Consider the following 27,873-nt stretch of genomic DNA (forward strand, 5'->3'; position numbering starts at 1 on the left):
CAATGTCTAATTAATGACACGAATCAAAATCTCAAACTGGTAAATGGAAAAATTTACTGGCTGAGTAGTTGAATCAAAAGGCAGGGTAACTTAAAGCAAAAAGGCCGAAAAAGAGAGAGAGAGAGAGAGAGAGAGAGAGAGAGAGAGAGAGAGAGAAGGGGGGGAGAAAGGCAAAGAGCCCCGCAAACCAATAAAATTTGATTGTTGCTTAGGAATTGTTACGAGTTTCCTAGTTACTTTCCTTTATGGTCTTGCCATTCAATTCAACCATTAAATAGGGAAAGATTCGGCGTTCTAGTGCTAAATCATTGATTGATACTAAATCTCAGCCGTTAATTATCAACTTTTCCATCAAAAAGTTGCAGCATTTCTAACTCCATCGATTGCTCTATACAGCTCGCTCTCTCCATCCACAAGGAAGGTCACCCTCGCTGGCCAAAAAAGTCATATTCTCACACCTTAGGAGGGCAACGATGATATGTCAACTCGTGTCTTTGACAATAACTATATTTTCACATGCCATAGAACTTATATAGATTAAATTCATGTCATCTTAGGATTTGCCATATAATCATGCATGGACATGTTAACGCGTGCCAGAAATTGCTGGTCCCAGTTAGCTTGGATGACAACTTTGTTGTGATTAGCATGACTCCAAAAGCATGGGTTAACCTATACCTATAAAAAGTGGAAGTGACGTTAAAAGCATAATTCATCCCAAACACACATTAGAGACACCTTCACACCTTGATACCAAGGGGATTAGAGACACCTCGCAGGAACTCAAGATGAGCACCATCAAGTTGATGTGTACGTTCCCCGACCCGAAATATATGGGCAGAGCAGTTGTAGTAAAGTCCAGAAGTTGAGTCCTCCAGGTTAAGCTTGCTCAAAGGGCAAAAGCAAGCACTCATCTGAAGTCCAGAATTCAGTTGTAGTCATTATTTGGTGATCAACTGTGAGACCAGCTGCGGCCATGAAACCGAGGGCTTCGTCCACCCTTTGAGCCGGTTCAGGATATCTGGCAAAACACAAACCAACAAACTCAAATGTCAGCATTCACTGACCCCCTAAATTCTATTGTTATGTGAATCTATTCTCACTTCAAAATTTTGACTAGGAATGTTCCAATTTTAAAGAAGAGGGAAGATTTTCATGTTCTCTTCGTTTTAGCTTTGAATATAAGCATCAAATAAGACCAAAAAACTAAGGGTCCTGTGACCTTGTCACACTGCTCAAATTTAAAAGATAGAAATCAACACTTTAAAGAGGCAAGAATATATGCACAATTTCCATAGAGTGAGGCCAAGATCACTCAGCTTCTCTTGAGATCTCTGCTCTGTTAGCTAGTCTCTGCTTCGTATAGGTATTTAGATCAGGTATGCATCACTTAAATTTTCAATTCCACATATATGAAAGCACACCCACAAGGAAGATTGATAACAAAGCAAGTTTTCTTATGCATTTTTTCTAGTACCATTGAATTTTAGATGTTCAAATCTCATCTGGAGTAAAAGAATCGGGATAATTGTCACGCCCGATTCTCGTGCACGCGCACATCCCTTATTTTTGGTCGATTTACAATGCGATATCCCCAGGACTACATATCGCCGACCCTTTCCTTTTTAATAGCACATGCGGAAGCAGTTATAAAAATCCCCAAACAATAAAGCAATGGGATATACAAGTAGGACTAGAAACCTGAACTTGAAAACCACACCCTTATGTACATATATACAACTCAGTCATACATGTACATATATCAGCCATGCTAAAAAGGTTGGTTTCTACTCAAACAGATTCTACAACAAAGGTCATCAAATAGGAGTGGAGTCTCAATCCTCATCAGGATCCTACTCTGGATCATCCTCGGGGTTCTCCTTCTGGTACTCCTCTTCGGGTTCTTTCTCCTTAAGTTCTTCATCAGGGTCCTGAAATGTTTTTCCCAAACCGGGATGAGACTACGTCTCAGCAAGTTCTACCCCCTAAGACCCGATTAGTAAACTAATACACTTTAGGGCTGCCTATGCACAATATGAGTTAGAGGACTTATCTAGGCCTCAGATTCCACCTGCATATTAACACAGATCAAATAGGCACCAAAGCAATCACATCACAGATCAAAGATCGATCTAATTGACCTAGTTGATTACACGCCAACAAGACCACTCATGGTCACTTCCATTCAATCGATCAATTCACAACATCAAATCACCCTCTGATCGAATCATCGATCAATTGACTTAGTCGATTACATGTCAGTCAGACCATTTCTAGGTCATTCACTCCATCCCATAAAACCTCCAATAATACACTTAGTCACAAAGCTCCCATTAATTTTCTCAGGCGTCGTTTTCGCCAAGGTGACATAAGTAATAGATGGTCTACGTGCGTTCTTAAGGCGCCGTTTTCGCACAGTGATATTCCTCATCACCGAACCACGCCCGTCATAGGTCACAAATCACTGACAGTCTATGTGCGTTCTTTAAGGCGCCGTTTTCGCACAGTGATGTCCTTCATCACCGAACCACGCCTGTCACGATTCATAGGTAATCTACGTGCGTTCTTTAAGGCGCCGTTTTCGCACAGTGATGTACTTTATCACCGAACCACGCCTATTTATACTTCGTACTTGATCAGTCTCAGCCAATAGAATTCTCAGTTAGCCCTCACCACTCTCTCCACTTACAGCTCAACAAGGCATTACAATTGCTAACTAGCCATACTCGGCCATTTACCAATCAATAATTCAATTTCACTCAATTTCAATCAATTTATGATAAATCCCTAAAATATCACAATTTATATAATTTCACACAACGTAGAGCTCAAATAAATAAACGGACTGTGCCACGACAATCAGCACGAAATTCTGATCGTCGGTCACCTCAGCATTAATTTCCGAAAAATAATTAAATAATTAATTAATTTCGAAAATTAATTAATAAATATTAAAATTCAATTTAGCTCAAAATAAAGCCCGATTAAATAAACGGACTTCACCACGGTCATCAGCATAATATTCCGGTCACTGGCCATCCCAGTTGAATTTTCGGAAAATAAATAATTAAATAATTAATTTCGAAAATTAATATTTAATTCCTAAAAATACCATTTAGGCCCGAATTGCCTAATTAACACCCGATAAGGGTCGGGAAAATCCCACGAAGCATCCAATAAATACTAAGACATGTTTACTAATTAAATGCACAATCAATTTAATTAACATGCATCAATGAGTCTTTAATTTAATTACTTTAATCTAATCTATCCACCTAATTGCAATTAATTAAATCTAATCAACCTTTAAGTATAATTAGCAAACTAAGAAGGCATTAGTGAGCAAAACTCACTTGCACTAAACGAAGGCCGGGACACAGAGACGACGACGCAACTGCGGCCGAACTTGGGTCGGGCCAAGAACTTCGCAAGCCCGAAGAAACTTTGGACTTCAAGATTGGGCTGACTTCTTTAATCACTTGGGCTTGAAAATACTGAATTGAGGGCTGCTTGCTGGGCCAGAATTAAATTGAAAAATGGGCTCTCTCTCTTTGGGCTGAAATAAGCCAAATTGCTAGGCTTCAATTCTAATTGATGATGGGCTGAGTTTCCTTGGGCGATGGGCCAACCAAGAGGCAACAAAAGCTGCCGATGGGCCTCGGACTACAAGGCCAATGTTGCTGAAATCTACGGCAGCTGGACTCCACGAGCTGAGTTGGGCCGAATGTTGGACTGGGGAAGCTCGAGCGTGAAGATGGAAGAAACGGAAGCAGCTTGCGTCTCTGTGGTGTCTCGGACGTGTGTGGAGGGAGAGATCTCTCGGTGGAGCTGGCCACGTGGATGAAGAGGGAGCAACTTCAGCTTCAATTCGGTGGAGTAGCAAAATCAAGATGGAGCAGCTTCGGCGTCGTTGGCAGCTTGCGAGAAGACACGGAGCAGCAATCCGTTGGATGTGTGGCGAGCTGGGAATTTCGATGTTGCAGCTGGCGGAACACCGAAAGTGCAGTGGTCCAAGACTAGTGGAGGGCTTCAATCGAGTGTTGACCGAGTGGGGTTGAAGGCGCGCCAACCGGTGAAGTTGAAATCAAATTGCTGCCGACAAAGCCTAGTGGAGGATGCGGCTTTGATCTTCGGTGCAGCTGTTCTTCGGTCCAATCTTCAATGGACTCCTCTGGGCGTGCAAGGATGTGAAGATGGCCGTGTGGATGAAGGACAACACATCAATGAGTCAACAACTAAGCTTTGTTGGACTCTTTTGTGGACCGAATTTGGCAGAGAAATGGAGCTCCGTGGATGAAGATGGAGTCCTCGTTTGGGTTGTTTCGAAGGAGCTCGAGGAATTGAAAAATAAAATGGAGACATACGCAGGAGGGGATAGGGATGGCAAGCAATTGGAGGGCAGCTGGATTTCTAGCTCAAGTAGACTAGAATAGAGCTTAAAGTCCACATCTTTATCCACCCAATTTAATGCAATGTCCCCTAATTCTTTCCACAACTTAAATTCCACAAAAATATCCAAATTGAAGTCCAATTTCTAGCCCCATTTCAAATTCCGAATTTCACCAATTAAATTCAATCTCCTCACTCAATTTCCCAAATTGAGGCCCGATTTCGACAAAGAAAAATCCCAAATGATTTTCTATAAATCCACGACACACAAAGGCTCGGCCTGAGAGTTCAATTTTCCATTAATTTAGCCAATCTGAATTTCCGTTGATTTTCCGCAACGTCCGAACCCATTTTCCGTAAAAATCTCGATACCTCCAAAAAATCTTCTGAGACTGCGTTAACATTCCTAAAATAGCTTGTGACACCACTGAACTTTCGATTTCTGAAACCTGACTCAAATTGATGGTTAATTTCACTCCGGCGTGCTTTTAGCGTGACCTAGACTACTGGGTAACTTTCAGATATTTTTAAGTGCAAATGACCCATGGTCGATTTTCTTCGAACCACTATGACCCCACTTGACTCATTGGCGACTCTCGATTGTCGTGAAAATCTCGAGAATTCAAATACGGACACAGGGCACCAAAACGACAATAAAATCAAATTAGTGTCAGTTGACGAAAGTTTTCCAATTTAGTGAAGTCACCCACGATCGGTCATTCATCTCAGTCGAACCGACCTATCTCGATCTTAATTCGATTTTTAACCGTGCCGTAATGATCTCTAAAGATGAGCACAGTCGAGAAATCGATTCATGGTCGAATTCTCGTCTATCTCGCCCAAAGTCCTTAATAGCCTACCCGGCTAGTCTAGTTATCTCGTGAGTGGCCAACTCAGAGAAAAACACTGTAGTTGCGTCGATGAAATGCCCAATTTAACCAATCGAAATCAGAGTATAAAAATCAGGATGTCACAATAATTCTATCTGCAAAGCTCTACTGTTAGAAATATTTAATAACAAAAGCAATAAGCTACCAACAGCAAGTCAAAATAATAGATGAATATGTCACATCATTTCGCCACAGTAGTGAACTTAACCAAACATTAAATTTTTCCAACAGTAGTATTTTGAAGGACACTGCAATTGAAGAAGCATCACCCAAACTGTTGCCTTCTTTTGACCCTAACATAGCATCATCAGAAAAGAGAGGGAACCACTTTCAATTCAAGAAGCATAATGATTAAGCAGCACTTTGTCTAAATCGTGCCTCAATAAAACGATCAAAGTTCCAATTGTGGCTTGCCAAAAGAGAGCTATGTATACTTACTTTGAAATGGCAGGGCCCTATCCTTTTGAGGACCACAAAAATAAAACAAGAAAGAGAATTTTTTTTTATATATTAGAAATGGAAGCATAAAAGCCCGCAGGCAAAAACCCTACCCGTGAGCAGCACAGTTGGTTAAGATCAACTTCTTCTAGCGCATGGAGGTCGAGAGTTCGAAACTCCGCATTGCTAGCGATTTAAGTGGGGGTCCTTACGGTGGGTTGCTGGGCCAACTTCCCTTGAGGTATAGTCGTTGTAGGTCCTCCACCGCGGAGACTGCGACATCCCAATTGAGGGCTACGACGGATCCTCAATCATAAAAAAAGAAAAAGAAAAAGAAAAAAAAAAGTCTGCAGGGGAAAATGGATCATTTGGACTTGACACTTAAGGGGGTGCAAAAAGTACCTGTCACCTTGCTCACCGTGCTCTGTGAAATTCAAATTCCAGAGTGTGACTCACGGCGTGGTCGCATCTCCTCCAGTTGTCAGAAGGTTCAAAGTAGCCACAGACTAAGTGTAGGCTCGAATCATTCTCTAGGAATATTGTGACATCCTGATTTTCAGACTCTGATTTTGATCGGTTAAATTGGGCATTTCATCGACGTGACTATAGTGTTTTTCTCTGAGTTGGCCACTCACGAGACAACTAGACTATTTTGGGTAGGCTATTAAGGACTTTAAGGCGAGATAGGCGAGAATTCGACCATGAATCAATTCTCGATCGTGCTAATCTTTAGAGATCATTACGGCACAGTTAAAAATCGAATTAAGATCAGAGATAGGTTGGTTCGACTGAGATGAATGACCGATCATGGGTGACTCCACTAAATTGGAAAATTCTCATCGACCAGCACTAACTTGATCTTACTATCGTTTTGGTACCCTGTGTTCGTATTTGAATCCTAGAGATTTTCACGACAATCAAGAATTGCCAATGTGTCGAGTGGGTTCATTATGGCTCGAAGAAAATCGACCACGGGTCGGTTGCCTAAAAAATTTCTGAAAACTACCCGGTAGTTTAGGTCATGCTAAAAGCGCGCGGAGTGAAATTAACCGCCAAATTGAGTCGATTTCAGAAATGAAAGTTTTGTGGTGTCACGAGCTATTTTAGGAACGTCAACTCAGTCTCATAAGATTTTTCGAAGGTCCCGAGATTTTTACGGAAATTGGGTTCAGACGTCGCGGAAATTTGACGGAAATTCAAATTGGCTAAGTTGATGGAAAATTGGGCTTTCAAGCCGAGCCTTTATGTGTCGGGGATTTATACAAAATCAATTGTGATTTTTCTACATCGAAGTGGATCTCAATTTGGGAAATTATGAAGAAATTGAAGATCAAATTGTGAAATTCGGAATTATGTTTGGACAGCATTTATTTGGCTCCATTTTGGATTAGTTTGTGGGTTAATATGTTGGAAAGTAATGGGAGACAAGGTCATCAATGGAGGGGATAAGAATTTATGACCTTGGGCCCCCCTTTGGCTACCTTCTCACGCACGCCTCCTCCTTCTTGGCGCGTAGTCCTTGCCAACTCCCCCTCTGCTCTTGCTTTTCTTCTTTTTCTTTGGAATTCTGCCCCTTCACCGACGGAGCCTCTTTACCATTTCCACCGAAACAGCTTCAATTTCGTTCCATCCCTGTAGTTGCCAGCCCAATTCCCCACACCAATAATTGTTCTTCTTCAACCTCTGCTGAGTTGCCAGAAACATAAAAGAAGACCACGAGCGAAGTCTCCATGAAGCAGCTTCTGCTTTGCTGCTGCCAAGCGTTCTCTCCTCCGTGCGTCCCTTCATCCGTGCCTCCTTCCCTTCGCTGCACGTGGCCAGCGACCTTCAACCGTTGAGAGCTCCGAATATTGACTGAAGCAGCCCCAAAAGTCCACGAAGCAAGTCCATCGAAGTCCCTCAGCTTCCACGCGTCCAAGCCCCATTTCTTTCGGTCAATCTTCACCCAACGAAGACCGAGCAGCCCCCACCGAATTGAAGAATGAAGCTGCTCCTCTAGTCAATCTTCAAGACCACTGAAGCCCCTGTTGACTTCGTTCTTTCCACGCGTCCTCAGCCGAAGCTGCTTTGGTCAACAGAAGCCAGCTACTGAAGCCTTGGTTGATCTTCAGCTCCCTCGTCCTCTCCACGCGGCAACGAATTCAGCCGCCTCACGTGCTAGCATCGCCCGTAGCTCATCCATCGAACCTCAGCGCCTGCAGAAGCTTCGATTTGCATCGTCTTCAGCCTAAGAAAGAAATCCAGTCCAGCTTTCTATTTCAGCCCAACTTTGGCCTAAGTTTCAAGCCCAATTCAGTTTTGGTCTCGGCCCATCTTCAAGTAATTCTGGCCCAGCAAGCAGCCCACAATTCAGCATCTTCAAGCCCAGTGGATTAAAGAAAATCAGCTCAGTCTTGAAGCCCAGCGTTTCTTCGGGCTTGCGAAGTTCTTGGCCCGGCCCAAGTTCGGCCGCCGTTGCGTCGTCGTCGCAGTGTCCCGGTCTTCGTTTTGTGCAAGTGAATTTTACTCACTAATGCCTTCTTAGTTTGCTAATTATACTTAAAGGTTGATTAGATTTAATTAAGTGCAATTAGGTGGTTAGATTAGAATGGATTAGCGATTATTAGTTAATTGCAGTGCATATTAATTGTTTGGTTAGTGTACTTAGATAGAGAATTGCCTATAGTATTTATTGGATACTTTTTGGGATTTTCCCGACCCTTATCGGGTGTTAATTAGGCAATTCGGGCCTAATTGGGATTTTTAGGAATTAAATATTAATTTTCGAAATTAATTATTTAATTATTTATATTCCGGAAATTCAATTGGGATGGCCAGTGACCGGGATTTTATGCAGATGATCGTGGCGTAAGTCCATTTATTTAATTGAGCTTTATATTGTGCTAAATTGAATTTATTGTATTTATTTATTTAATTTTCGAAATTAATTAATTAATTATTTATTTTCCGGAAATTCAACCGGGATGGCCGGTGACCGAAATTTCGTGCTAATTTTCGTGGTGCAGTCTATTTATTTATTTGAGCTCCACATTGTGATTAATTAAATTGATTGTGCAATTTAAGGAATTATTCCTTAATTGATTGAAATTGAGTGGACTTGAATGATTGATTGGTAGATGACCGAGTATGGCTATTTAGCATTAACAATGCTTTGATAAGTTGTAAAGCGGAAAGAATTGTGAGAGTGAACTGTCACGCCCCGACCCTCAGGCACGCACACATCCCTTACTTTTTGGTCGATTTAAAAATGCGATATCCCAGGACTATGTATCGCCGACCCTTTCTTTTATATATGCACATGCGGAAGCAGTTATAAATCCCCAGACAATAAAGCAATGGGATAGAAAAGCAGGCCATATATTTTTCTTGCTAAAAATTCACAACTACATCTTTTTACATGCAAACAAAGACTGACAAGACAAGACGGGATCTTAGTCCTCATCCAGGTCGTACTCGGGGTCCTCTTCCACGTACTCCTCTTCGGGTTCCTCATCAGGGACCTCCTCATCAGATTCATGCTCCTTAGGCTCCTCATCCAAGTCCTGAAATGGTTATTCAATAACCACTGAGACCACGTCTCAGCAAGTTCTACTCCCTAAGACCCGATTAGTAAACTAATACACCTTAGGGCTGCCTATGCACAACATGAGTCAGAGGACTTACCTTGGCCTCAGATTCCACCTGCATATTAGCACAGATCATACAGGCACCCAAGCAATCATATTATAGATCGAAGCATCGATCTAATCGACCTAGTCGATTACACACCAAGAAGACCCCTCACGGTCATCTTTATTCAATCATTCAATTCACAACATCAAACCAAGGAAATGAATCGCATCAAGTCACACCCAGATCGAATCATCGATCAATCGACCTAGTCGATTACATGTCATCCAAATTATCTCTTGATCAACCATTTATCATACCGTACTGTCTCAAGATGATCTATAGGATTATCGAGCCGGTATATCATACCGTACTGTCTCAAGATAATCTGTAGAGTCACCGAGCCGGTAGATCATACCGTCCTGTCTCAAGATGCTCCGTAGAGTCATCGAGCCGGTATACACACAATTTATCATACCGTCCTGTCTCCAGATGCTCCGTAGAGTCATCGAGTCGGTATAAACGCAATTTATCATACCGTCCTGTCTCCAGATGCTCCGTAGAGTCATCGAGCCGGTATACACACAATTTATCATACCGTCCTGTCTCCAGATGCTCCGTAGAGTCATCGAGCCGGTATACACACAATTTATCATACCGTCCTGTCTCCAGATGCTCCGTAGAGTCATCGAGCCGGTATACACACAATTTATCATACCGTCCTGTCTCCAGATGCTCCGTAGAGTCATCGAGCCGGTATACATGTCATTCCAAGCAAACCATCAAATAACCAATTTTATCATTCCCGATAAAATGTCATGAGCTTGATTGGCCTTAGCCAAAACATAATAATTTCCTTTTTATGAATTCCATCATTTTCTGTAGCCCACTCAGATCCTTTTGGCATTATCAACTGAAGCCCAATTCTTTTTCAATTAATAACCAAAGATTATTCAATTAAAGAATAGTTCCTTCTTTCACAAATAATTCAATTCAGCATGAAATAGGGCTCAATTAAATAAACGGACCGCACCACGACAATCAGCACGAAATTCCGGTCATCGGCCATCCCGGTTGAATTTCCGGAAAATAAATAATTAAATAATTAATTTCGAAAATTAAATAAATAAATACAATAAATTCAATTTAGCACGATATAAAGCTCAATTAAATAAACGGTCTGCGCCACCATCATCAACATAAAATCCCGGTCACTAGCCATCCCAGTTGAATTTCCGGAAATAAATCATTAAATAATTAATTTCCAAAATTAATATTTAATTCCTAAAAATTCCACCTAGGCCCGATTTGCTTAATTAACACCCGATAAGGGACGGGAAAAATCCCAAGAAGCATCCAATAAATACTACATGCAATTCACTATCTAATTACACTAACCACACAACTAATATGCAAAGCAATTAACTAATAATCACTAATCAATTCTAATATAACAACCTAATTACATTTAATTAAAACTAATCAACCTTTAAGTGTAATTAGCACACTAAGGAGGCATTAGTGAGTAAAACTCACTCAAAACGACGGGCTCGACGCGAGGATCGACTTTCCTCAAAGCGGGCCGAGCATCCGAGCTCGGGAAGGCGGCCAAAACGGGCCAAACGCTTTCTTTGCAAACCCATTTCGCAGTCCCTCGATTTTGCTGGTTGGAGGCGAAGGTGGGCGGATCCGGGCTGGCTGAGCTCGGGAATGGGCGGAGGAGCCGAACAAGACCAAGGCGAGTCTTCACGGTGGCCGGAGGTGGTCGGAGGAAGCTCCGGCGGGTCTTGCACGAGCTGGACGAGGCGGAACGGGGTTGGACAACGGCTCCGGGAACGGCGAGTTGGGCGAGAGAGAGACCGAGCCGAGCGGAGAGCGGCGGAGCGCACGGCGTCGCACGAGCGGCGGTGCGGCAGCTCCCGGTCCAACAACGCCAGCCTGCTGCCCCAACTCCGGTGTCCTCCCGGACTGGAACCCCGAACAGCAAACGGAGAGGAAGACGAGAGGTGGACGGCGTTCAAGCGGGCGAGCAAGAGACGGACGGCGGCAGCGTTCCGACACGACGGCGAAGGCAGCTCCGGCGCGATTGTAGCTCCTTCAAGCAACGCCGATCGCTGCTTCTACTTCTGCTAGTCGGTTCTGTTTGAACCAGAGGGAGGAGAGGAGCGGACGCACGCGGTCAGCAGCTCGGCGACGGCTCGGGTGCGCGAGCAGCTTCGGTGCTTGCGAGCGTGCGACGATGACGAGGAGAGGCGACGATGGGCGGAGTTGCTGCTGTTGTTTCGGCTTCTTCGGCTTCCATGGCGTCGCACAACCAAAGAAGAAGATGAAGGAAGAGAGAGACAGCGACGGGAGAGGGAAGGGAAGAAGAGAAAACCAAATTTTCTTTCTCTTTCTCTCACTCTCTCTCTCTCTTAGGTCAGCCATACGTGGGCCACTATGGCTGTCATCCACCCACCATTTCTTGACAACTTTGCCCCTTCTATAAGCATTTAGGTAGGCCAAAGTTTGGGGTAGAGGTGGCATACGAATTTTGCCAAGTTCTCTTCCCAATTGGACCTTAATCCCTCTTGATTCAATTTAAATTGACTCCCATAATTTCATTTAACACCTCGTCATTCCAATTGGTATTTTTCCTTACCAATATAGCCCACTTGCATCCCAATTCCACAATCCTTAGCTTCAACTGAACCGAAGCGGCCCTATTTATCCAGTCGAAATTAGGACCCGAAAATCTGGATGTCACATGAACTGAGAACTTTATTGGCTGAGACTGATCAGGTACGAAGAATAGATAGGCATGGTTCGGTGATTAAGGATATCACTGTGCGAAAATGGCGCCTTAAAGAACTCACGTAGACTGGCTATGAATCGTGACGGGCGTGGTTCGGTGATGAGGAATATCACTATGCGAAAGGTGCCTTAAAGAACGCACGAAGACCATCTGTTACTTATGTCACCTTGGCGAAAGCGACACCCGAGAGAATTAATGGAGCTCTATGACTAAGTGTATTATTGTAGGTTTTATGGGATGGATGAATGACCTAGAAATGGTCCGATTGACATGTAATCGACTAAGTTGATTGATCTTTGCCTTGATTCGATGTTGTGACTTGATTGATTGAATGAGAATGACCGTGAGTGGTCTTGTTGGCGTGTAATTGATTAGGTCGATTTGATCGATGGTTCGATCTGTGATGTGATTGCTTGGGTGCCTATTTGATTTGTGCTAATATGTAGGTGGAATCTGAGGCCAAGGTAAGTCCTCTGACTCATGTCGTGCATAGACAGCCCTAAGGTGTATTAGTTTACTAATCGGGTTTTAGAGGGTAGAACTTGCCGAGACGTTGTCTCAGTGGTTATTAAATAACCATTTCAAGACCCAGATGAGGAGCCTAAGGAGGAGGAATCTGACGAGGAGATCCCTGATGAGGAACCCGAAGAGGAGTACGTGGAGGAGGACCCTGAGGATAACCCCGAGTACGACCCGGATAAGGACTGAGATCCCATCCTGTCTTGTTAGACCTTGTCTGCATGTGAATAGATGTTAGATCAGACTTAAGTATATATCTAGTATTGTAGAATACTATGAGGTGCTGGTATAAAAGAGTGGTTGTGAATTTTAGTATGAAGATTATGGCCCTGCTTTTCTATCACATTGTTTTATTGTCTTGAGATTTATAATATCCGCATGTGCATATATAAATGAAAGGGTCGGCGATACATAATCCTGGGATATCGCATTTTAAAATCGACCAAAAATAAGGGATGTGCGCGTGCCTGAGGATCAGGGCGTGACAGATATGGGACTCTTGATACTTCATCAAATGCATCGACATTTACAATGTCTCCTTTGTAACTAGGCAGCTTCACTCCATCTTTCTCTTCAAACGGTTCAGATCTGAGCTTTGCAAACTGTCCAGCCATTCTCTCCACCTAAAAAGCAATAACAATGATTTATGGTCCTAAAAGGCAGCCATGAGAAAAGAAAATCCATCCAATGGCCACCCGATGCACTGTTGAAATGGGAGGGGGGAAAAAAGGTAAATTTACAGCAGAACATCGTACGCGAATCTTAGTACATAACCATTCACTCCAATTCTGCAATGGCCTGACATTGAATGGATCAAATAGTAGTCCACCAAACCATCAGTCACAAAGTAGAGAAAAGACTATGTAACTCTAGCCTCAATCCTTAGTTGCAAAGTTAACCTCCACTTCCAAATGCTACGATTGATCATACTATATTTTATGCAAAGTCAAGTTTTGAAATTCTTGTCGTTACAAATAATCACACTCCCAAACTTTATATACGTCAATGTCTCCTCTTAAGTCACGGAACACGTAGTCAAAGGCAAATTGCACGCGTGAGGTCTTTAGACCCAAAAAGGCTGTGGCAAGTGCAGAAAATTAGAAAAGCTCACGTAAAGCCGAGCCTCATTTATTCATTGTTCAATTTCTTTCCCTAGGTAATAACACAACATGTTGAACTCTGATAGCAGGACAACATGAAGCTGGTGCACCTCAACTGGAGTTGTACAATGTTTTCTTAAAGGAAATACCAAAACAACTAAATTTTCCTAAATCTACAGAGTACAAGAAAATCAGCATGATCAACATGAGAAGATCCTCAAATCAAATTAAATGAAGAGTCAGAATTCCCTAGTGACCGTGGAGTCAATGGGGTTCACCAAATGAACATCGAACTCAAGCACAAGGCAGAGGATCTCAAATTCAGCTAAGCACGGGGACGCATTTGGTTTTGGTACAAGGAGCCGAATGAGTCCAAAATATCAGCCAGTCTCAGACAGGCAAAAGTCTCTACTAAACAAATTGCCCCGGCCGGTTTCAGCAAGACATTAACGAATTGAGGGAGTGAAATTGGAGCCAACAAAATAACACAGCATTAAGTTCTTGCCAGGGTAACAGGATGTATCCATGCATGGCAGGTCATTAAAGGCACGATTTTCATTGATTCCGCGAATCTCAGCACAATATTAATCACCGACTCCTAGATTTCCAAGCACCAAACGACGGATGCAGGCCAAGAGAGAACCAAAAAACCAATTCTTTTTTTTTTTTTTTCACGCAATTCAACGAATGCGACACTACCATTCACCGACTCCTAGATTTCCAAGCACCAAACGACGCACGCAGGCCAAGAGAGAGAACCCAAAAAACCAATTTTTTCTTTCACGCAATTCGACGAATGCAACAATACCAATGATGATCACGTCTTTCGAGCCAACCTTAATAACGGGCATCTGGCCGCCGAACGTGAGCACGACGCTCATCTGGAGGATCACCCGGAAGGTGTCGCAGATGTTGATGGCGTTGAACTCCTTGAAGCTCTTGGCGCAGTCGCCGCCCTGAAGCAAGAAAGCGTCGCCCATGGCGGCCTAGCCGAGCCTCTCACGTTGGAAATTTCCTCTAATACAAATTTATATTAATTAATTAATTTTCTATTTTTAATAATCAAATTAATAAATATTCTATTATATGTTAAACCCTAAGTTCTAAGTGATCTTATTGAATTGAGTTTTTTGGCATCTATTAATAATGGGCCTAGCTGGCCTAGTTGACACTATTAATTTGAGTTTGCTAGATCCCCTCTCTAGCCTATAAAATGTTAGGTTATACCTATTAGTCGCTTAATCCCATCAAAAGTTATCATACTGAAATATGTCGTAAAGAGGAAGATCTGGTATTCCAATAGATCTGATTATAATTAGATTGATTTTTTTTTTTTGAGTGAAGGATTGGCTCAAACATATATGTCTTAATTCCGCTATGTATATTGATTTTGGTGTTTCGCTGTTATATATGGATCTGATTGTTCTTGATTAATTAGTTGTTTATCTGGATAATTTTTACATATAGTATCAGAGCTAGTTATATATGATTGTAGAACTCAAATTTATTTTTTTATGAACAAATTCAAATTTTTTTTCTCTTGAACCAAATATTGTTGTTAAAAAAATTATCAAAAAAATTAAAAATTGTGGCAAAAAGAATTGTTGTTTGATAAATACAATATGATATTGGGAAGCACATGTCATAGAGTGATTCATATTGTTTGATGAATTTTGGGCATTGATTAAATGAAATATTATTTATAAATTTTTTTGGAGTTTCCTATTGATAAAAATTAATATATACAATTACCCGCCCAAATGGGGTTGTTGTGTATATTAATTTGAAAAATTGTATGAAGATAAATTTCCAATTTAAAAGATGTGGATGTATAATTGAAAAATATTTATTTCCTACAGGGGATATATTTTTTTTTTTGAAAATTATATGTAATTCGTTTCTATATTTATATAATAGAGATGATTGATTGGGATGTATGACATAAAAGTTCTATCTTCCTAAATGGGATAAATTTTTAGAGTTATATGTAATTCCCCTCTATGTTGAGATAACAGAGATGTCTAATTTAAAGGTCTTGCCCACACAAAATGGATAAGCCCTTAATGATTATATGTAATTCTCTTTATCATCTCTATATATTGATATCATGGAGATGTATAATTTAAAGGATTTATCTATCCAAAGGGGATGAATAATTGACAATTATATGTAATTCTCATTATTGTCGCTTTACAAACTTCATGTTGTGGAAAATAATGGTGCATTATATACTCTGCCCAAATGTGAGTTTATAATGTACTAATTATTTTTGTTGAATTAATTATTGTCTATAATTGATCTTATTGCATTATATGTGACAAACAGTTACCCTTGCTATAAACAACAACAATGTCACTGTTGAAATGTTAACTAGATCAAATTTCAAGAGTTGGAAGTAAGATATAGAGTTTGCTCTGAGAATAATAGATATGGACTTGGCTCTACGTGAGAATGAACCTTCAAAGCCCAATTATGAAAGTATTGTAGATCAAAAGGCCCATTATGCTAAATAGAAAAATCCAATTGATTAAGCCTCATTGCTATGAAGAGGTCCATATCTCATTAGTGGTTTGCCGGAAGATATGAATGCAAGACAGTTCCTTAAAGTAGTGGGAGAAAAATATAGAGTCTCAGATAAGGTTGAAGTTGGGAATTTGCTGAGTGAGTTAATGAACATGAGATATGATGCTACTATGGGTGTTAAAGAATTTATATTGAAGATGGTCCATATTTAATCCAAACTCAGGGTCCATAAAATTGTCCTTTCTGAAGATTATATTGTGCATCACGCCTTAAATGTTCTACCAGCTGAATTTAGCTATATTAAGACTACTTGTAACACTCAGAATGAGACATGGAGCGTCAATACCTTGATTACCAAATGTGTGACTGAGGAGGAGAAGTTAAAGATAAAGAAGTATGAGTTTGCCCACTTAATTGCCAATGCCAAGTTGAGTTCATCTAGAGGAAAATGGAAGCCTAAAAGGTCAAATGCTCATGGTCCAAAGAAAGGCTAAGCTTTCAAGAAAAATGAGAACAATGGAAGATATAGAGATAATGATTTCAAGTGTTTTCACTGCAAGAGGTAGGGTCATAAGAGAGCCAATTGCTATAATTTCAAAGTTTGGCTAAAAGCAAGAAAAGAAAGTCACCAAGGGTATTATAAATCTAAGGAATCTGTGATATATTGAAATTCGACCCCGTCTCAAATATATGAAATGAAAATTTTGTCGACGCGTCTATGGTCATTTTTCTCTGAGTTGGCTACTCATGAGTTAACTGATCTATTAGGTAAAGCCGTTAAGGGATATAAACAAAACAGACTTGAGAATTCGATCAGAAATTGATTACTTGACCATGATAATCGGCAAGGGTCAATACGGCACTGTTATAATCGATTAGTGATCAGATATAGCTCAATTCGATGGAATAACGTAATTAAATTGTGGGTGATTGCACATAATTACAAATTCGCATCGAATGGCATTAACCCGATTTTCTGTCGATTCTATAACTAGTACCCGTAATTGAAATATTGAGATTTTTACGATAACTGATAGTCACTGACAAGTCGAAGATGCACAAACGTGGATTGAAAATTATCGACCACAGATCAAATGTGCTAAAATCCCTAAAAGCTACCCAGTAGGTTGGGTTACGCTAAAATCGTTTCCGGTCGATTTTGACCACGAAATTGAACTCGGTTTCGGGAATCAAACGTTCAAGTGTGTCACGATTTATTTTTAGGACCTCGTCTCATCTTTCGGAGAAAGTTTGTTGAGTCCATGATTTTGCAAAAAAATCGATTTTCGGCTAAAAGAAATAAGGAAATTCGGATGGCCGAAAATGGGCATGATTATCTACACCAAAATTGCTTAATTTGGGTGAAATGGGAGCAAATTCTCCATTGGATGGGCTAAAGACTTTTATGGACATTTCAATGATGAATTAAGATATTTTGCTTTGACTTGTTGGCTTTTCCCTTCTCTCTCTCCTTGCCCCCATACGCATGTTTCCTTTCCTCCTACAGTTGATCCATCCCCTTCTGCCCATTTTCCTTCCCACGTTCTTTCCCTCCCCCTCTCTTCTCTTTTCACCATTGCTGACCTCCACTTCTTTCATCCCCTTTCCTTGCTGCCACACTCACCCACCAGCCTTTCTCCTCTTCAATTTCTTTGCCGCCTCCACCACACCCTCACGTGTCCACAAGTCCAGTGCCCACACGTCCAACCAGTAGCCAACGTCAATCATCACCAGCACATCCACCAAGCCTTCACGACACCTTCATATCTTCATCAACCGCACCACATCCCAGCTACCATTCCATGCCAGCAGCTTAGCCCACCAAGCCGCGCTTCCACAGACTGCAACTCCAGCACCACCGGTCACCAACCTCGCAACAAGCTCAGCTCCAAACCGAGACCATCCATCCACTGCATCTTAGCCTTGGTTGAAGGCTTGTTGGGCCTTTTCCTCCGCCGGTTGGCCTCTGTTGGAGACCCGGTAGTTGCTGGATCTCACTGCTGTCACGCCACCGTCGCTGTGAACCCGTCGCCGTCCTTATTGGGTGAGTTAACTCCCTAATTTTTTATTAGATTGTTAATTGCACTTAGGGGGTTAGATTAATGTTAATTAGCTGGTTAGATTAGTGTAAGCTGGATTAACTTAATCTTTAGAACTGGTTTACCGGACCCTCGCTGTTTGCCATTTTTGTGGAGAAAAATGTGCTAAGAATTTGAGGTCGATTCATTCATAAAAAATGTTGTAGATATCTTCAGATATGACATATATTTTACTCAAGATTTTTAGGGATTTAAAAGAACAAGATTTCAGCTTCGTCATTTCAATACAGAATCTCGGATTATGCTGGAACTTGTGACCTTTAGGCGTTGCAAGGATTTTTATCAACTCTTATGGTTCTATTTTCAAAAAGATTTTTATCAACTCTTAGGGTTCTATTTTCAAAAGGTTTTAACATACTCAAATTTCTGATCAAACGGACAAGTTTTGGATCTCAAATCAAACTGATTTTGGATAACGTAATTTCTGGACACAGACACAGTTTCTATAACGGTTTGAGCGAATTACTGCCCTTAATCTAGAAAGATCTAGGTTAATGTATCTTCATGAAAAATGTTCGTCTAGGTGTCTTTTATAATATATTCAAATTTGAGAATTTTCTAAGCTCATTTGATTATGATTGTGGATTTAAACTTGGAGATGTGCGAGTGGCCCGATTTTTGCCAATTAGGACCGGTTATGGTTTTGTGGTTGTTCTTGATGTTGTGCTTGTTGAATAAGGTGTATTTAGTGATGTAGTGAGCTTGTGGCATGCTGAGAAATTATGTGTGAGGTCATGAGATGGATTACTCTTTATTGGTTGTTTATTGTTATTGCAAAACATGACCTTTTGGACTATTAAATAGAAAATAAATGAGGTATCAGGTCCGGACACCAAAAATTATTTACTCAATGAAACAATGAGGTTTTAAACTAGGTGTGTGCAAAGTTTGACGGATTAATTTTGAATATGTGAGCACCTATAAATTTATTTTTAATCATTTTGAACAAAAAAAAAAGGGGGTTACTAAGGTTAGTTTTCAAAGAGGGTGGTTGGAAAAGAAATTAGAAAAGAAATATGGTGTCGGGTTTTGACGCCATGTTTTATGGGCTGAATAAAACCGTGAGGTTTCAATCTAGATGCATGCAAAGTTTGGCGGGTTAATTTCAAATACGAGATCCCGTACGAATTTAATTGGAAAAATACCGGGTGTCGGTTTTTGATGCCAAAAATATTTCAAGTACTAAGTTTACTTTTAAAAGGGGATTTTGGTGTTTTATCATATGGTGGAAGGTAAAAGGTTGACCTGATTGATGATGTGCCTACATGGTTAAGTTAATTAAGTGGTTCAGTTTAATTGGTCGCAATTTATTTATTTATTTACAATTTATTTAATTATTTATTAATTATCAGAAATTATACCAGGATAGCCAGTTGTCAGAATTTCGTGCCGATCGTCCTGGTGTAGTTGGTTTGTGCAATTGAATGTTAATTTATGTAATTGAATGATGATTGATGATTTTGAATTATTATTTCAAAAATATTTATTTTTGGTATTTAATTGGAAAAATACCGGGTGTCGATTTTTGATGCCAAAAATATTTCAAGTACTATATAAAATAGTGGAATTTTGAAAAGAGAGTATGTCACATTTTATGGTCCGATTTGATTGTGTGTCCACACACAACTATTTTACTGGGTGTTTTTAATATGAAGAAAATATGCAAAGTACATTATTTGAAATTGAGACATTTGAGTGCAAAGCATGATGTCCTTGGCCGGGATTGGATGTGCATGTGATTGTTATGAGAACCTGTCACGATCGTTTACGTCAGGCGATGCTCCTATATGGAACGCCCCACGTCAACGGATGCCAGATCGCGGTAGAGGCCGGACCGATACTCCTTCAGGAGAGCCGTCTAGAGGTAGACGTTGCCGTGCTCGATGGGGCGAGACGATACCCGGTTATGCCGGAAGATCGCTGACGGTTGAGTTGGCCGTACCCGTGGGGCCGTAACTAATTGGAACGCTTGATTGAGTGATTTGACTACACCTGATTATGTGACGAAATTGTGTGGCATAGAATGAGATGTGTTATGACGATTTGGTCTTATAATCGGGACCCTTGTGATTGATTGATTTATTAAAGTGAAGCATTCCAATTATTGAGTGCAATTACTGTGTGCACCTGTTATATGAGCTGTACTAATGTGCAGGAAGGAGCTGATGTGAGGTAAGTCTTATGTGATGTGTGTTTAGGCTGCCTTTAGGTGAATTTTCTTGCTAATCAGGGTTTAGGGTGTGAACTCGCCGAGATATTGTCTCACCCCGTCGTGGTTTAAATTTTTCAGGTCCTTAGTATAGAGATACTAGAGGGTGTCGTGGAGGGTCCTGAGCCAGAGTCGAAGGGATACGGAGTATAGGTTGTCCAGTAGTTCTTTTTTGGGACAGGCCTTTAGTGTACAGACTTGCAAGGCTGACATGGTTTGTATATAAAGTGGGTTTTGTGAAAAAGTGTTGGCATGTCTTTCTACTATCTCGGTGTTTGTTGGTTGTCAGGGTATATGTTTAATTCCACTTCCGCATGTGCATAAAAAGAAAAGTGTTGGCGACGCGTCCTGAGAACATCGCAAAATTTTTAAGTCGACCGTTGAGGGATGTGCACACGCTTGGGGTTTGAGGCGTGACAGAATCCAAGTTTGAGGGAGTTAAAGCTTAAAGTTGGAAACGATATTGGAGTTAATGTGGAGCACATAAACACAATTGTTTTAAATTTAGACCCTGATTTTCATCTTATTTTGGATAATGTGTTTTATGTTCCTAGTTTTTAGAGAAACTTGATATCTTTTTCTTCGTTTGACAAAGTTGGATATTGTCTATATTTTGTAAATAAAAGATTGGATTTGAGTTATGATTCCAAAATTATTGAGAATTGTATTCTGTTTGATGGATTATATCGATTATCCTTATCTCCCGATAGACCATATTGTTCCTCCAATGTCGAAAATAATGTTGCTAAGAGATCCTTGATCAAAGAAAGATCTTCATTGCTATGACATAAGGGATTATGCAATGTCTCCAAAGAAAGGGTAAAACGACTGATCGGGGCTGACATTCTTCCTTCTATTGACTTAGATGGTACTGAGACTTGTATTGATTATGTGAAGGGAAAATTGACTAAAACCAAGAAGAAAGGCACTACTCGCAATGAAAATATATTGGAGATAATTCGGCAGAAGAACAGCCCAAGTGCCATAACATGGCACAGGAGGACACTTAAGTGCCATAACTTCGAAAAGGTACACTTAAGTGTCAGTTTCGAAGTTAAATGGAACACTTAGGTGCCACTCTGGCGAAAATGACGCCGTTTCGTGTCTCGATGTGTAAATAATAATATAAAAAATAATTAAATTAGATTTAAACTTAATTTTATTTAAAATATTCTAAAAATTTTAAAAAATTAAGAAAATTAAAAAAAAGGAGGCCGAAGGGGGTGGCCGAGGGTTGAGCCCTCACCGCCGCCGCCTCCCGCCGTCGTCGGAGGGGGAGGGTCGGTGGGGTTGCCGGCCCCGGCCTGGGCGGCAAGGGCCGCGACCCTCGCCCCAAATCTGGGCTCGGGCTCGCGGGCCATCGCTGTCTCCATTGCCGGCGGGAAGGGCCGGTGACAGAGGGGGAGGGTTGGCCAGGGTCGTGGGCCTTGGCTGGGTCCGCGACGCCGGCTGATCGGCGGCGAGGGCCCGTGAGCCCTTGCCTAGATTTGGGGCGAGGTTGCGGCCCTCGCCGCGATCCGACGAGGGCTCACGACCCTCGTTGCCGGTCGGCCGGGGGCCGGCGACCTCGCCGACCCTCCCCCTCCGTCGCCGGCCCTTCCCGGGCGACGGCGAGGGGGCGGTGGCGAGGGCTCAGCCCTTAGCCGTCCCCTTCGGTCTCCCTTTAAAAAAAAAAAAAAATTCTTAATATTTTTTTACTTTTTAGAATATTTTAAATAAAATTAAGTTTAAATCTAATTTAATTAATTTTTATATTATTATTTACACATTATACACGAAATGACGTCGTTTTTGTATTTTCTCGCCATGTTAGTGTGCAAAATGACGCCGTTTTAGACCAAACTCGCCGGAAAATTGCCACGTCAGCCTTTTGGCCGGATTTTTGCCGGAGTGGCACCTAAGTGTTCCATTTAACTTTGAAATTGGCACTTAAATGTACCTTTTTGAAGTTATGGCACTTAAGTGTCCTCCTATGCCAAGTTATGGCACTCCACGTGTCCCAAACTCAAGATAATTCATACGGATAAAAGTGGGCCATACTCAACCACCTTGTGTGGAAATAAGTACTTCATCACATTCATTGATAATTTCTTCCGTTATTATTATGTTTATCTAATTAAGAGAAGGCTGATGCTTTTGACATGTTCAAAGTGTTTCGCACTAAAGTTGAGAAACAATTAAGAAACATTATCAAGATTATCAGATCTGATCGCGGTGGTGAGTATTATGGGCGATAAACCGAGACTGGACAAGAAAAAAAAGACTTTTTGCTAAGTATTTGCAAGATTGTGGTATTGTCACTTAGTATCAATCCCTGGGAGTCCTGAACAGAATGGTGTAGTTGAACGGCACAATCGCACACTCATGGAGATGAAACGAAGTATGATGGACAGTTCTAAATTTACCTAAATACTTATGGGTGATGCAATTAAAACAACAACTTATATATTGAACTGTGTATCAAATAAATCAGTGCTGAAAACACCGTTTGAATCGTGGACGGGGAGGAAACCAAGCTTGAATCACTTTCGAGTTTGGGGATGTTCTGTAGAGGTGAAAATTTATTATCATTCTCATAGGAAGACCGAATCCAGAACTACTAGATGTTACTTTATTGGATACCCTGACTATTCCAAAGAGTATAGGTTCTACTATCCTACTTGTGGCACTAGAATCGTTGAATCCTAAACTGCCAAATTCCTGGAATTAAATGTTGTTGAAGAGAGTTCTTCTCAATCTTTTGAAAGGGAAGAACCAAAGAAAACGGTCTCTATTCCATTGACCATCTTGAATGATGATTCTATGTGAGAGCCTTGTAGAGTAAAAATTCAACAAGAATCAAATACTAGAGATATGATGGTAGATCCTCCTATTACAAATGAAATTCCCTAGACGAATAATGTGGTTATAGAAATGCATGTGCGAAGATCACAGCGACAAAGAAGACTAACGCCACTAAATGATTATCATGTCTATCTTGGAGAAGTTGATTTTGACATTGGACATATAGTTGATCCAGCAACCTTCAAATAAGCTTTTAATAGTGATCAAACAGATGAGTGGTCGGAGCAATGAAGGAATAGATGATTTTCATGTCAAATAATCAAGTATGGGAACTTGTTGATTTACCTGATGGGCATAAACCAATCATCTGCAAATGGGTATTCAAAACCAAGAAAGACAATAAAGGCAACATAGAGAGATTCAAGGTAAGATTAGTCGCAAAGGGGTACCCACAGAAAGAACGCATTCATTGTACTAAAATCTTTTCTCTAGTGTATACTAAAGACTCATTTCGAATAATCATGGCATTGATGGCTCATTTTCACTTAGAGCTTCACCAAATGGACGTCAAGACAACCCTTCTAAATTGAGATCTAGATGAAGAAGTATATATGCGGCAACCTGAAAGGTTTAAAGAAGTCGGAAATGAGCATATAGTGTGCAAACTTTGGAGGTCTATCTATAGTCTCAAACAAGCATCACGTCAGTGGTACTTGAAATTTGACAAGTTTGTAAGATCATTTGACTTTTAAAAAAAAAAACAAGTTTGATCAATGCATCTATATGAAAGTAAGTGTGAGTAAATACATTTTCTTAGCACTTTATGTAGATGACATTTTGCTTGCTAGTTGAGATATTAATCTATTGAATAACACAAAAAGTTTTCTATCTATAAAGTTTGATGTAAAAGACCTTGGTGAAGCCTCTTTTGTTCAAGGCATTGAAATTCATCGTGACAGATCTAATAAGGTTATGGGGTTATCTCAGAAAAGTTATATATATATATATATATATATATATATATCGTATTTTGAAAAGATTCATTATGCAAACCTGCAAGGTTGGTGGAGCTCCTGTTGTGAAAGGAGATAAATTGAGCATAGAATAATATCCCAAACATGATGTTGAAAAAGAAGTAGTAATGTTATATATGTTAGTGCAGTTGGCAATCTTATATATTCACAAGTATGTACCGAACTTGATATTGCTTTTGCTACGATTACTCTTGGGAGATATTTGTCAAATTTAGGTTATGAATATTGGGTTGCAGCTAAAAAAGTGATGATATATCTACAACGTACAAAAGACTTCATGTTCGTGTATAGCAGAGTAGAGGACCTAAAGGTGATTGGATACTCAAATGTTGATTTTGCTAGTTGTTCGGATGACGGAAAATCAACTCCTAGATATATTTTTATGATGGTTGAAGGTGCTATTTCTTGGGAGAGCACAAAACAAACCTTGGTTACGAACTCTACAATGTATGCTGAGTTTGCAACGTGTTACAGCATGTCAACTCAAGTTGTTTAGCTAAGAAATTTGATCTCAAAATTGCGAATTGTGGACTCTATTGCTAGACCTAATGTGATCTTCTATGACAACATTGTAGTTATATTTTATTCGAAGAATGATAAGATTAGAAATGTGTCGAAACACATGGACATGAAATATTATATTGTTAAGGACTTGGTCAAAAAGGAAGACATTGTGATCAAGAATATCATAATTGAGTCCATGTTGGCTAATCCTTTAACAAAAGGTTTACGACTCATTTTGTTTAAAGAACATGTAAAGAATATGAGCATTTTAGATTTTTTTGATTTCTTTTGTTAGTGAGAGCTATATAAATTGTAATTTCGGATATTATAATTATATGCAAATTGAAAATGCTTTTATGACATCTATTAAAGCATTGACTTTTGATGATCATTATTATTGATTCTATTGTTATCATTTCTCTTGTTGACTAAGAAATGGAAGTATAAAATAGTATCTTTTTTAAATAAATTTCAGTTTAAAGACGACTAGATGTCACTAATTATGAGATTTCATGTTGGATTGTGACATAGTTGTACAATTTCATGTAGTTAAGAAATCGCATTGAGGCAATTTCATGTTGTTTAAAAATTGTGCTAATGCAGTTTTATGTCGTTAAGAAATTGCATTGAGAACCGATAAGAAATAGTGTATATTATGATCATATGTTGGCACTATTTCTTATTACACTATTAGGCCCATGATTAATGAAAATATAATACTTATTATATGTAATTATGAAAGTGTCATATGTTGTGGTATTTTATTAAAATATTGATCCCCATAATCCTATACTGAGGTTATATAGAATTAGATTGGTTTTGAGATGCCATTATTGGAATATATATATATATATATATATATATATTAAATTGTGGCCACATAAAATAAATTTTCAGTTATTAATCTGAGAATGTCGTTTTCAATATAAAATCATTTTCAAAATAAAAATAAGTTAATTAATGTAGCTCAAGTGGAAGAATGTTGAAAAATTCCTATAATATGGGCTCATATTAATTAATTGATTTTATTTTTTAAATAATTAGGTTAATGGATATTTCAATTTATGTTAAATCTTTAAGTGATCTTATTCAATTATGTTTTGGCATCTATTGATAACGAGCTTAGTTGAGTAATAAATTATAGATGATTGTGTTTAATTAAAGCCCGTAATGAAAGGGGCCCAATTGATACTCTATTAATTAGGGTTTGCTAGGTCCCCCTTTAGCGTATAAAAGAGTAGGTTATATCTATAAGTCATTCAATCTCATTAAAATCTGTTTTACTGAAATATGTCATAGAGAGGAAGATCTAACATTTTAATAAATCGCTAATTATAATCGAACTGATTTATTTTTCTTTGAGTGAATGAATGAGTCAAACAAGTACGTTTTAATTCCACTTTACATATCAATTGGTGTTTTACAGTCATATATGGATTTTATTATTCTTGATTAATTAGTTATTTATGTGTATAATTTTTACATCTCCTCTAGGCTCTGCGCCTCCCCGGCAAAGATGATGGGCGGGAACGATTCAGCATCAGCTTCAAGCGCATCCGGGTCCGGGTACTTGGGGAGCTAAAGGGCGTTCTTGGTCTTCTAGCTCTCCAGGGTCCATTTTACGGTGACTGAGGTGGCCAAGGATGAAAAAAGAGGAGGCAGGTCCGTCGTGTGGACGGCTGGGATGGGTCTCGCGGCAGGGTGGGGCAGGAGGGAGCGGTGGTGGCAGAAGGAGGGAGGGTGGAAGAGGGAATTGGAGGAGAGATAGGATGGGGAGTAGAGAGAAAGTGGGAAGTTTCGGGAGAGAGGAAGGGTCTCTTGCTCTTTGTAACGTGTGCTTCCAAATTGATATGGACAGACATATCTCCCAATTTCAACTCCTAGGTACGATTCTACATATGGAGAACCCAGTCAAGGAATCATTCATTATTTACTAACTTATCCATATATTAGGACATAAGCATAAGTTATTTAAGGCGCATATCATAACTATTCTATTTATATATTTTTTTATTTTTCTAATTTTAGAATTAAGTTTGGAATAGAAATTCATTTATATTTGCTGAGAAAGTATTCCCTTGAGAATATCTTTTGCCGAAGCTGCAAGTCTTTGATTTTTTGTTATGTCAACCAAGTTCTGTGTAGTTTTGGAAAGGAAATGACTAATTCTACTCTACGGACAATAAAGTAAAGGATAAATAGGAGATAAAAAAACATGTGATAAAACGTAAACGTACTATGTAAAGAAAAAGATAACTAAAAACAAGTGTTCTTGTAATTGTTGACTGTTCAGAAAAGAATCCCTTACAACCTTGTCTCTTTGGCTATTTATAGCTGATTTTACATGTAATAGCTCCCCAGCGGTTACTGGCTTCAATTTCAAATCGTTTCTAGAAATTTTGTCACCGTGCCAATAATTGTACCATTTTATTCATATTGTTGTTGGCACTGAGTCTTTGAAACTTCTTGCATCATTATCCTTCCGTTCCCGAGCGGTTATCGGCTCTGCATCCTTGTCACTCTTGATAATTGGTCGCTTTCCAACAAACTGGGCCTAATGGGCTCTGTTTTCGTTCTAAGCCCAATAAGTCAATTTTTGGTGCCAACAAATGCCTTCTTTAAAAGATTTAAAAGATATTTTTAAATTTTTTAATTGACTGAGGGTCGTACTCATTGCCGCCCATTGCCTCGGCTTTTGCAAGGTGTCGTTTCGGATCTTGATCTTTTGCCGTGACTCTGATGCCTTTTGGGGTTTTGAATCCCAGTACTTTTCGGATTGGACGTTGTACTCTTCTCAAAATCCCCCACCCCTGACCTTTCATTCTTCTATCTTACTCTTTGACGCTGTTGACGCTTGCTCCAAGATTCGATTTTTATCCATCTCCTTTGCCATCCTCGGTCCCATATATCACAAATAGGTCTCACCATGTCTTCCACTTATGATCCTGCCAACTTTCTGGCTCGCTAGTGATAGCTCCAAT

At 39.9% G+C, this 27,873-nt stretch overlaps 1 pseudogene; it reads right to left on the reverse strand.

Moving 5' to 3' along the window:
- Positions 1-740: 740 nt before the first annotated feature.
- On the reverse strand, positions 741-27,785 carry LOC120295854 (annotated as a pseudogene).
- Between the last annotated feature and the right edge of the window lie 88 nt (positions 27,786-27,873).

This window comes from Eucalyptus grandis, chromosome 7 (genome assembly GCF_016545825.1).
Source record: "Eucalyptus grandis isolate ANBG69807.140 chromosome 7, ASM1654582v1, whole genome shotgun sequence".
Lineage (NCBI taxonomy): Eukaryota > Viridiplantae > Streptophyta > Magnoliopsida > Myrtales > Myrtaceae > Eucalyptus > Eucalyptus grandis.